Source organism: Pseudophryne corroboree, chromosome 12 (genome assembly GCF_028390025.1).
Source record: "Pseudophryne corroboree isolate aPseCor3 chromosome 12, aPseCor3.hap2, whole genome shotgun sequence".
In the NCBI taxonomy this organism is placed as follows: Eukaryota; Metazoa; Chordata; class Amphibia; order Anura; family Myobatrachidae; genus Pseudophryne; species Pseudophryne corroboree.
Window position 1 is genome coordinate 128891178 of NC_086455.1, and position 12546 is coordinate 128903723.

At 47.5% G+C, this 12546-nt stretch overlaps 1 protein-coding gene and 1 pseudogene across 1 annotated transcript in view; both read left to right on the forward strand.

The window, feature by feature from the left end:
* GPR176 (G protein-coupled receptor 176) overlaps positions 1-12546 on the forward strand; it is a 172628-nt gene that overhangs the window by 148756 nt on the left and 11326 nt on the right. The gene's annotated exons all lie outside the window — the stretch shown is intronic.
* On the forward strand, positions 4040-4158 carry LOC134981378 (5S ribosomal RNA; annotated as a pseudogene).

The window sequence follows — 12546 nt, forward strand, 5'->3', positions numbered from 1 at the left end:
TCATCCATCGCTCGTCTTGTTAGATACTGATGATCTTTATATGTCTTTTATCACCGATGCTGCGACCCAACTGTTAAATTTTGCGGGGTAACCGCGCCACTTGACTAACGCGTATTTACGGCCTCTGACCGTCTTATTTTTTAAAATCTTTTCCACTTTGTAAACTCTGTTATAGTTTTTTGGTATGCTTTGAAGCTCTTCGGGGTAAAAACTACCTGTTATAACTTCACCGTACAGATCTGCCAACTTATAAAGCGGTTTAATCCCTTTAGTGTTCACACTATGTACAACAAAAATCTCCTCAGAAAAGCTCTGTTCGTAACCTTTCTGAAATATGTCCTTATATTTAGAAATACGTACGTGGTCACCGATTCCTAAACAAACTGGGGCTTTCTTACTTCTAAAGTAATCACCGTAGGTCGTTTTGAAGACACTCAACGCGTTAGAGTCATTCACATCGTTTGGAGCGCACTTAATCGTTCTATGGTATGTGTTATTATAGCTGCGTATGAAGTCTTGTAAAACGTCTATATATCTGTAGGTATTCTTTGCCGTGAAATAGCGCCACATGCGTGTTTTTAAAGTCCTATTGAAGCGCTCTATAACAGCCGCTTTCACATCGTTATTGGTCGTGAAATGTTTTATACCGTATTTTTCTAACACCTTTTTTAGGCTTCTGTTTAGAAACTCTTTACCATTATCGGTTTGTAGCTTCATCGGCACATCACCGCGCTGGAATATTTTTTCAAAAGCATTAGCGACTGTTGCTGCATTCTTAGCGGTCAGACTTTCACCCCACACCCTCTTACTGAATATATCGATGATTGTTAATATGTATTTAACGCCATCGTTGTATTTTGACAAATCTATCAGCGAGACCAAATCGCATTGCCACTGTTGGTTTATACCCGATACACAAATCATGTTCCTTTTATAGTTTTTTCTTGCTGGCTTGTGCAGCGTGTAGGCGTCTTGTTCTTGTAACCACTTTCTTACGTCGGATCTTTTAAATTTATTTTTAACCGACTCATAATATTTATCAATACCGCTAAAACTACCTGGTTTTAACACTGTGTAATATGCATCTTTCATCCGCCTGATTTGACGCGCCGCGTTGCGTGACATACTGCGACGGGGTGTTGCGCGACACTCTGCGACTGGTGTTACGCGACAATTTTTAATACGTTTTAATATCGAACACTATAAATTTATATTAATTTTATATTAAGCGATATAAAACACTATCATTTAATATTAAAAGGGGGCGGGTCCTAGGGCAAGGGGGCGTTAACAACTGTCAAGTTTGACAGAAAGGTTGACTTTATCTACTACTTGCAGAGACTGCACAAACTGCTGTTTGTGTAGCTCTCCTGCACAAGCATTCGCACACCTACACACAGCTAATACCCTCTCCCTATAGGCGGTGACTACCTGGTCACAGGGATGCAAAAAAACGCACCCTAGTGATCAGGTCTGAATTACCCCCTAAATGGGCTGCTGTGATCAACTTATTGTGTAAGTCGTATTAAACGTGATATCTCTCAGTGAGAATTACAACTCCCATACTTGCCCGAAAATAAAATAGTTGCAGTTGTATTTCTCTTACATCCTAGAGGATACTGGTGATCCATTTAGTACCATGGGGTATAGACAGTTCCACTAGGAGCCATGAGCACTTTTAGAATTTGATAGTGTGGGCTGGCTACTCCCTCTATGCCCCTCCTACCAGACTCAGTTTAGAAAATGTTCCCAGAGGAGCCGGTCACGCTTATGGAAGCTCCTGAAGAGTTTTCTGCATTTATTTTTCTGTTTGTTATTTTCAGGCAGGACTGGATGGCACCAGCCTGCCTGCTTCGTGGGACTTAGGGAGAGCGGTGTGTGTGTGGGGGGGGGAACGGCCCAACCTCGTCAAGGGTTAATGGTCCCGTTCCCCGCTGTCAGGACACTAGCTCCTGAGGGAACTATTCGCAAGCCCCACCACGGCGAGCGTACATATTCCCGCAGCACGCCGCCACCCCTAACAGAGCCAGAAGAATGAAGAGTGCTGAGTACTAAGCCGGCGTCCCGGTTAGCGGGTCGCCGGCCATTATGGCGGCATAAGGGTACGGAAATGCATCGGGCGGACTCCGTCTCCAGACTCAGTACACAGGGAGTCATTCTGACCTGAACACTCGCTGCAATTCTTCGCAGTGCAGTGATCAGGTCAGAACTGCACATGCGCTGGCGCCGCCGCATGGCTGACAGCCGAATATGTCAGGCAAAGAGTGTGTTTCATGTACGGCAGAGTGTTCCTCTTCCCCAGGGGGCTCACTACTGTGTACTCAGTGTAGTGCACCTTCCCAGGCTAGCGGGGCTGAACCAGCATGGCTGGATTCTATTAAAAGAATGATTTCCCATATTTCTAATAAATTGTCCCGCAGTGAGAAAGAGACGCAATACTTAAGACAGTCTGTGGATGAGTTTATGAACAGAGACTCAGTCCCCAAACCAGCGTCTCAGACCCCTACCATTTGTCCGCAAAAACGTACTCTGTCCCATATCCTGCTGTCTGACTCAAGGGTCAGACATGGAGGAGGTGGACTCAGAGTGGGGGGAGGCTGCTTTGTCACAGGGAATAGAGGCTCCTATAGAAGCTATCAGAGATGCTCTGCAGATTACTAATAAGGTGACAGAGGAGTGTGAGGAATCTTATTTTAATGTAAACAAGAAGTCCTCAGTCACGTTTCCTGTATCAAAGTAACTGAATACCCTGTTTGAAGAACCGTGGGTTAATCCTGATAGTAAATTTCAGATCCCTAAAAGGTTACTCTCATCCTTTCCTTTTCCTCCTGAGGATAGGAAAAAATGGGAAAATCCACTGATAGTGGATGCATCAGTATCCAGGCTGTCACTAAAAATAGTGTTGCCTGTCCCTGGTGCAGCCTCCCTGAAAGACACGGTTGATAGTAAAATTGAGACCACACTCAATCCTTGTATACGGCTGCTGGGGTGGCCCAGAGACCCACTATAGCATGTGCGTGGATTACTAAAGCCATTGCTAAATGGTCAGGTAATCTAATTGAGGGGTTAGAATCCTTATCTAGGGGGGATATTGTTTTGCTCCTGCAACATATACTGGACTCTGCGAACTTTATGGTGGAAGCCATAAAAAGTAGGTTTGCGTAATGCACGCATCACTGCTATGGCAGTGTCAGCACACAGGGGCTTATGACTACGCCAGTGGACGGTGGACGCGGACTCCAGGAAAGGCGTGGAAGGCCTACTCTTCACAGGAGAGGCCTTATTTGGAGATGAACTAGACAAATGGATCTCCAAAGTTACTGTGGGTAAGTCCACGTATCTTCCTTCTGCAGCTCCCCCAGCCAGGAAGGCCTACTCAGGACCTAGATGTGCCATGAGTCTGGGACCAGGTGCGGCCAGTGCGGACAGCGGAAGACCGGTTTCGCCCACACAAGGGCTTGATCACTTCCGTGTAGTGGTACAAAATGTTCATTATGTTCAATATGCAGATTTTCAGCCTCATTGTGAGACTTTTGCAGGTACCCATTGCTTTCTAGTTATTGTTATTATGGGATCCCTCAGGCGGATTATTGAATTGACTCAACTTTCTATCATGGGTACATGTATGGTAACAACCACCAATGATGATAACTGCACTGGTATATAACATTTCTATGTCCTTCTTATAGTGTATATTAATACACGTGTTCTGTATAGAAAAAAAGATGTTTCTGTTTATTTTCAGGCTTACTTAAGATTGCTTAAAATTTATTGATATTATTATTTAAGATTGCCTGAAAATGATCGATATCATAATTGGTCATTTAATACCTGCTTCACATTCTTCTTTTCTTGCTCGTGGACTCTCACCAGTGATCCGGAGACACAGCACAAGTGTATTTTACACCCGGCTGTTATATCACCTCCGCCTAACATTGGCAGCAGATCCACTATTTTGTTTCTTTCTACTATCCTTGGTGTGGGTTTTCCCTAAGTGATCTCTCATCAGTGATCCATGGAGTGGTTGCGTCCATAAATCTTCAACTGTCATACCACACTGATAACGCCCTAAACCGTCCAATCTTGGAAGCTAAACAGTGTTGGGCTTGGCTAGTACCTGGATGGGAGACCACCTGGGAATACCAAGTTTAGTAGAATCATTCGATCATTCTAAGACTCCATGAATAACATTGACAGCAGAATCACTGCTCTTGACTTCCTTCTAAATCTTTATCTTGGTTTACTCTCATCTCTTCAGCATATATACCTGGTTCAGCATTGTTAACACATGTGACATTTACATGAGCCTACGTTGTACTGACCACTAGGTCTTTATACAAAAGATTCAGTTTACAGGTGTAGCTACTTTGGTACCCACAAATCAGATTATTATGTGGTTGAGCTAAATACACAAATACGTTGGCAATTACAGACCAAAGCTTTTTATATTGAATGTTGTTTGTCTTCAATTTTGGATACCTTTATTTTAATGATATCTATTAAAAGTGTATGTTTTAAATTTCTTCACTATATGCCTTGTTCATTGAATATTCATTTAAGAGTGCAACCACAAAGATTCTTGCTTCTTCTCTACCTGTTTAAATAATTATCTACGGTTTGCACTGCAGGACTGTCACTACCAGTTCCAGGCCCTGCCATTTGGTCTCTCCATGGCACAGAGGGTGTTCACCAAGGTGATGGCAGAGATGATGTTTCTCCTTCGCAAGCAGGGAGTGAACATAATTCCGGACCTGGACGATCTTCTGATAAAGGCACCGTCCAGGGAAAGGTTGTTGGACAGCATTGGTCTCACAACCAAACTAGTCCTGGATCATGGGTGGATTCTAAATCTTCCAAAATCTCACTTAGAGCCAACCCGGAGGCTCCCATCTCTGGGAATGATACTGTTAATGAAAGTTTTTCTTCCGTTGGAAAAGGCATTGGTAATCCAGTCGATGGTTTGGGATGTCCTGAAGCCAACCCGGATATCGGTGCATCTATGCATTCGCCCTCTGGGGAAAATGGTGGCCTCTCACGAGGCTCTTCAGTATGGAAGGTTTCATGCAAGACCCTTCCAGCTCGATCTGTTGGACAAATGGTCCGGATCACATCTTCACATGCACCAGAGGATCCGTCTGTCGTCAAAGGCCAGGCACTGCCTTCTGTGGTGGCTACAGACTTCTCACCTAATCGAGTGCCGACGGTTCGGGATTCAGAATTGGATTCTACTAACCACAGACGCAAGCCTCAGTGGTTGGGGAGCAGTCACTCAGGGGGTGCAGTTTCAAGGAAGATGGTCAAGTCAGGAAGTCATCCTTCCAGTCAACGTTCTGGAACTCAGGGCCATATACAACGCCCTTCTGCAGGCCTCATATCTTCTTAAAGATCGGGCCATTCAGGTTCAGTCGCACAATGTGACGGCAGTGACGTACATAAATCGTCAGGGTGGAACGAAAAGCAGAGCAGCAATGTCAGAGGTGTCAAGAATTCTCCTCTGGGCAGAAAAATACACTGTGGCATTGTCGGCGGTCTTCATTCCGGGAGTAGACAACTGGGAAGCAGACTTCCTCAGCAGACACGACCTGCTCCAGGGGAGTAGGGCCTTCACCCGGAGGTGTTCAGGTGCTTGACACATCGATGGGGATATCCACAAATCGACATGATGGCCTCTTGTCTCAACAAGAAGCTCAAGCGGTATTGTTCTAGGTCGAGAGACCCACAGGCAGTGGCAGTGGACGCTCTGACGACTCCATTGGTCTATCAGATGGTGTACGTGTTCCCTCCACTTCCGCTGATCCCAAGAATTCTGAAAAGAATAAGAAGGGAAAAGGTTCAAGCAATTCTCATTGCTTCGGACTGGCCAAGAAGGGCCTGGTACGCGGACCTTCTGGAGATGCTCCTGGAAGATCAGTGGCCTCTACTTGTTCACGAGGATCTTCTGCAACAGGGCCCGTTCGTCTCTCAAGACTTAACACGGCTATGTTTGCGGGCATGAAAGTTGAATGGCTGATTCTAGCCAGGAGAGGGATCCTTGACAAGGTCATCCCGAATATGATCCAAGCCAGGAAGGGGGTAAAGTCTAAATATTACCACCGTATTTGGGAGAAATACGTCTCTTACTGTGAGAGCAGAAAATATTTTGCGGTGGAATTTCATCTAGGACGTTTCCTGCTTTTTCTGCAGTCGGGTGTGGATGTTGGCCTACGTCTGGGCTCCATAAAAGATCAGATTTTGGCCTTGTCCATTTTCTTTCAGAAACAATTGGCTTCTCTCCCTGAGGTCCAGACGTTGTTGAAAGGGGTTCTGCAGATCCAGCCTCCCTTTGTTCCTCCGATGGCACCTTGGGATCTCAATTTGGTGCTGAAGTTCCTCCAATCGGACTGGTTTGAACCGTTACGGGAGGTAGACGTAAAGTATCTTATGTGGAAGACCGTCACACTGTTGGCCTTGGCTTCAGCAAGACGTGTGTCGGAGCTGGGGGCGTTGTCTCACAAGAGCCCCTATTTAATTTTCCATGAGGACAAAGATGAACTCAGGAATCGTCAGCAGCAAGGTGGTGTCACGATCTAGGTAATTCCTTATCAGTATTTACCTTCCAGATGCCTCCTGAGACTGTCCCAGTGTTCCAAGCCTGGATTCCATCTGCACTGTCTGTGTGCAGCACGCTGCATCTCATTGTCTCAAATCTCTTTACTGTGATTCTGGCAGCTTCATGGTTAAAGCTCACATTCAAGTTACAAACAACCTTTCCCTCCAAAAGCTACCATGGGCGCAGCCATGTTTTCCTAATCACATGTTACCTTTCAGCCTATCAGCTGCACTCTGCTCTCAGCCTGATTACACAGCAGCTGCACTCTGGTCTCTGGTAAATCAGCCAGCCAATCCCTGCTTCCCAGCAGGTATAAATATCCTGTTCCTGGGGTGGAAAGATGTCAGTGCTTCAATTGTCTTCAGTGATTCCTGTGTGCAGTTCTCCCATGGACTTTCTCTGCAGCACAGCCTGACTCCCTGGTGATTACACTCTGCAGTGTAACCCGACACTCCAGTGATTAACCCTCTACAGTCTACCCTGATTCACCTGTGTCTGAACTCCGGCTTTCCAGCAGCCATTCTCCAGATTCTTCTACAGCTCTCCAGCGATCCCCAGCATCACTTCATGCTTCACCTGTGCTTCTAAGTACAATAGTGCATTTCTATCTGCGAACCCCAGCTTCACTCAAAGCTTACCAACGATCCCAAAGTAACCATCGGTGTTCCGTCATCGATCCCAAGTATTTCTCTGAACTGTGTTTCCTATTACCAGTACCAAGTCATCAGTATTCCTCTGAACTGTGTTTAATAAAACCTTTGAACTTTCCCTTGTTGTCGTGGTCACGCCTTCGGGCATTTGTTCTAAAGGTTCCCTGCATGTCCAAGAACCCTGTACTGCCTCCCAGGTACACATATACCTCAGCCCCTACAACTGAGGCTTCCCCCTGGTCAGCACCAGCCCTCAGTTGTGACAGGTGGTGTCTGCATTTCACATCAACCAACCTATTGTGGTTCCGGTTGTTACCGACACCTCTATTACTTCTAAGTCTTTGGATGTTGTGAGTGCTTTGGAGGTGTATGTGAAGAGAACAGCTCGTCTCAGGAAATCTGACTCGCTGTTTGTTCTTTACGATCCCAATAAGATTAGGTGTCCTGCTTCAAAACAGTCAATCGCGCACTGGATCAGGCTTACTATCCAGCATGCTTATTCCACGGCAGGATTGCTGGTTCCCAAATCTGCACAAGCCCACTTGACTAGGTCGGTGGGTTCTTCTTGTGCGGCTGCTTGGGGTGTCTCGGCCTTACAGCTCTGCCGAGCAGCTACTTAGTCAGGTTCGAACACGTTTGCAAAGTTCTACAAGTTCGATACTTTGGCCTCTGAGGACTTTCAGTTTGGTCAATCAGTTCTGCAGGAACCTCAGCACTCTCCCACCCAGTTTGGGAGCTTTGGTGCTTCCCCATGGTTCTAAATGGATCCCCAGTATTCGCTAGGATGTAAGAGAAAATAGGATTTTAATTACCTGCCGGTAAATCATTTTCTCGTAGTCCGTAGAGGATACTGGGCGCCCGTCCACCCAGTGCTTCGTTCTTCCTGCACTGTTACTTGGTTAAGTATTCTGGTTTGTTCACTGCTAGTACCAGAGCCAGATTTACACACAATATATGAGCCCAAGGGTTCATGTGGGCATTATACACAGGTGCAGCAGTTTATACATGTGGGCATTTGTGGTCGGAGAGCCCCCCCAGCCCACGTGGACAATGGCGGCCCCGGCACTGAAGGGGTTAACCCTCAGTGCCCGGCGCCATATTCAAGGACACTGGGCGCTAGGCGCCAATTTTAAATGTATGCTGGCGCTAGGCGCCATCTTTAAATGTATTGGGCGCTAGGCGCCGTGTGTTTTAATAATGTATTTTTAAATGTGTGCCGCGGTCCCGGACCTCTCCGGCGACCGCGGCAGTGAGGGAGCCCCCCAGCACGCTGACCTGTGTGTGCACGCCGGGGGGAGAAGGGAGAGGCGCTGTGTGTGTGCTGAGATCCGGGAGCTCCGCTCCCGGCACCTCAGCGCTAGGGAGAAGGGAGAGCCACTGCAGCCAGGAGATCAGCTCCCGGTGCAGCGATCAGAGGTGCTGCTGCTGTCCGGCGCCTAAGCCCATCGGAGGTGGCCAGCCGCGGCAGCCAGGATGAACATCCTGGGCTGCTAGGCGGCGGGGGGGCCGCAGCCCAGATCACCGCCGGACGCTGCAGCAAGGCCACAGAGTTCAGCGCCGCACACAGTGGGGACCGGGCTAGCCAGCTCCCTAGCGGTGGGGGGGGGGGTGTAGGACACTGGCGCCTCAGCACTCCATAAAGACAGAGCCCAGCGGCCGGGACGAGTGTCCTGGGCTGCCAGGCTGCATAAGGGGGGTGCGCCGCAGCCCAGATCACCTCCAGCGGGCTGCAGTGAGGCCAATGAGTGAGTGCCACACTGGGGGGACAGGGAGAGCCAGCTCCCTGGACACCAGTGGCAGGCATTCCAGGCAGGCTGGAGGATGGGGGGAAGCCAGCCCCATACCACCAGCACTGGGAGAGCCCGAGCAGCCATGCTGCAGGGTTAAGGTAGCCCAGTGCTGAGCGCTGGGCAGAATAAAAACGAAACATTGTTTTTTAAATGTATGTATATAAAAATATATTGTGTTATGAGGCACTGCAGTGCCTGGGTATGTGGAGCCTGTGCAGGGCACAGGCTTAGTATATATTTAACAGAAGTGTACAGTGTATTTTTAATGTATTTTAAGGTAAAAATTTACTTACTTGGTTGTGTGTCCCAGGAGGGGGGAATCCATGGCTGTGCAGGCTGATGGATTCTCCCAGACCTTTTCCCCAAAAACGGAATGCTTTCTCTTCCAGCCTCAAACTTGAAAGTGGCATTGGAAGAGAGAGAGGAGAAGCTCAGCTTTGAAACAAGCTGAGTGGTTTTCTGGAACTCCACAGGGATCACCTGTAATGGCCAGGAAACCCTGACCGGGGATCTAGGCTGCCCAGCTCGGGAGCCCGAATCCAGGCTGCAGATGGTGAGCTAGGTCCCGGGCAGGTTTCTGGATGTCAGTTTAGGCGGAAAAACTTCCCCCAACCTAGACTGAACAGCACCAGGGCATATCCTGATCCTCCAGGATTGGACGGTCAAAGGAGAGTGACCACTCCCCACTGTCCATAGAGGACAATGGTAGCTGTGCATGTGACCAAGGCATGCACAGCCCATGGGAAAACATTGATTGGTTGTAAACCACAGGGCGGACTTACCCCCTGTGGTATTGTGTATTGGAGTAGGATAAAAGGAGGGCAGTTGCCCCATGAAAAGTGTATTATACCAGTTTCATTCTGCTGTAACATCTGCTGTATTGCTGAGTTCTTTTCAGAACTATTTGTTGGCATTAAAACATCATCTGCCTCAAAAAGACCGCTTCATCTTGTGACCTACAGGGCTATGCCAAATATAGCTCCGTTCTTCGGCTGTCCAGGGTGTAACCAGCGTCTCCAAGTTCCACCTTCCGCCAGCTACCGGTAGAGGCCTAGTCAAGCGACTAGTGGGGATTCATCAACACCACACAGGTGTGGTAAGGTAGCGTGTCGACGCATACAAAGCAGAACCGTGGTTCCAAATGCCACGGCAGGTTAGGAGTTTGGTGGTGGCAGCGTAAACCCGCCCACGGCGCAGTGGGTGGAGTCAGTAACAGGCGGTTACTGACGGTAAGCGGGAATCCCCTATGTGTCCAGGTCTCGTGTGACCTAAACATCCATTCTGTGTTCTGGGGACGAGACGTGAAAGCGGTGAGGGCTGACGTACGGGACCGTCCGGTCACAGCATTATACACAGGTGCAGCAGTATATACATGTGGGCATTATACACAAGTGCAGCAGTATATACATGTGGACATTATACACAGGTGCAGCAGTATATACATCTGGGCATTATACACAGGTACAGCATTATATACTGCTGGAAATTTGTTAAGTGTTGATCAGAGATGTGCGGAAAAGATAGGCGCCATAGTGATTTTACTCCAGAGTTTTGACTATATAAATGAACAGAATAATACCAAGATATTTATAATATATTCTTTGTATTTTTCATATACTTTTTAAATTCAAAACTCTGCCGTATATTGGAGTATGACAGGAAAGGCTCTGCTATCACCCCACCACATGTCACTGTGGAGATGAACATCTGATCGCAGTGCCCCATACACTGCAGCCTGATTGACAAGATGTGGTTATTTGGGGACAAGTGGCCACCGACTGCGTCGGCCCTGTTTTCGAGGTATGCCAAAGTCACTGACTACATCTTCCAACACAGATTTACTGGCCTTAACAGCGGAGATGAGACGGCTATTCTGATGGTCTCCATGGTGATCCAATGCTGCATCTTTGGACACAGCACTTGGATCTGAAATGCCAGCAGGGGGACGTCTTTTGTCTTTAGATGCCTCTTGTGGCATTAGCATATTTTCAATGAATCCAGTGATGCATCTGCTGTGCCTTCAGCGTCCGTCTGTCAATCAGGCCCTATAGACCTCTGTCACTGCAGTTAGCCATAAACACTACAAATGATAATATCAGCAGCAGCTGTATAAAATGTATACTTCAGCAATGGATTCATAACATGATCCCCCACATCTGAAACCGTACTCACAGAAAAGCTCTTTTATATATGTAAAACCGATTGGTTGGAACCCTTTCTTAATAAGGATACAGGGTGCAATCTGTGTTTGAAAGGGAAACTTTTATTAACACTTTGACCTATTCCACCAAATTACAAATCAGAACATGTCTCTTTAATGTTTATTCTATATGATTATGGAATAGGAGGTTACGGTGGTCATTACGAGTTGATCGCTCGCTAGCAGTTTTTAGCAGCCGTGCAAACGCATTGTCGCCGCCCACTGAGGAGTGTATTTTCGCTTTTCAGGAGTGTGAACGCCTGTGCAGCAGAGCACCTGCAAAAACATTTTGTGCAAAACAAGACCAGCCCTGTAGTTACTCTTCGTGTGCGTTGATTCTAACGTTGGAGGGTCGGCTTTTGACGTTACACACCCACCAAGCGTTCGCCCAGCCACGCCTGCGTTTTTCTAAGCACTCCCTGAAAACGGTCAGTTACCACCCAGAAACGCCCCTTTCCTGTCAATCTTCTTGCGGCTGCCAGTGCGGATAAAAACGTCGCTAGAACCTGTGCAAAACCACAAAGGGCTTTGTATCCGTATGTCGCGCGTGCGCAATGCGGTGCATACGCATGCGCAGAAATGCCAATTTTTAGCCTGATCGCTGCGCTACGAACAACGGCAGCTAGCGATCAACTCGGAATGACCCCCTAAGTTCTGTGATTGGCAACAATTAATACTGAGAGCCTAATTCAGACCTGATCGTAGTAGCAAATTTGTTAGCAGATGGGCAAAACCATGGGGGTCATTCTGAGTTGTTCGCTCTGTAAATTTCTTTGCATCGCAGCGATTTTCCGCTTAGTGCGCATGCGCAATGTCCGCACTGCGACTGCGCCAAGTAAATTTGCTATGCAGTTAGGAATTTTACTCACGGTTTTTTCTTCGTTCTGGTGATCGTAATGTGATTGACAGGAAGTGGGTGTTTCTGGGCGGAAACTGGCCGTTTTATGGGAGTGTGTGAAAAAACGCTACCGTTTCTGGGAAAAAAGCGGGAGTGGCTGGAGAAACGGAGGAGTGTCTGGGCGAACGCTGGGTGTGTTTGTGACGTCAAACCAGGAACGACAAGCACTGAACTGATCGCAGATGCCGAGTAAGTCTCGAGTTACTCAGAAACTGCACAGAGATGTCTTATCGCAAAATTGCGAATCTTTCGTTCGCAATTTTAAGAAGCTAAGATTCACTCCCAGTAGGCGGCGGCTTAGCGTGTGCAAAGCTGCTAAAAGCAGCTTGCGAGCGAACAACTCGGAATGACCCCCCATGTGCACTGCAGGGGATGCAGATATAACATGTGCAGAGAGAGTTAGATCTGGGTGGGGTGTG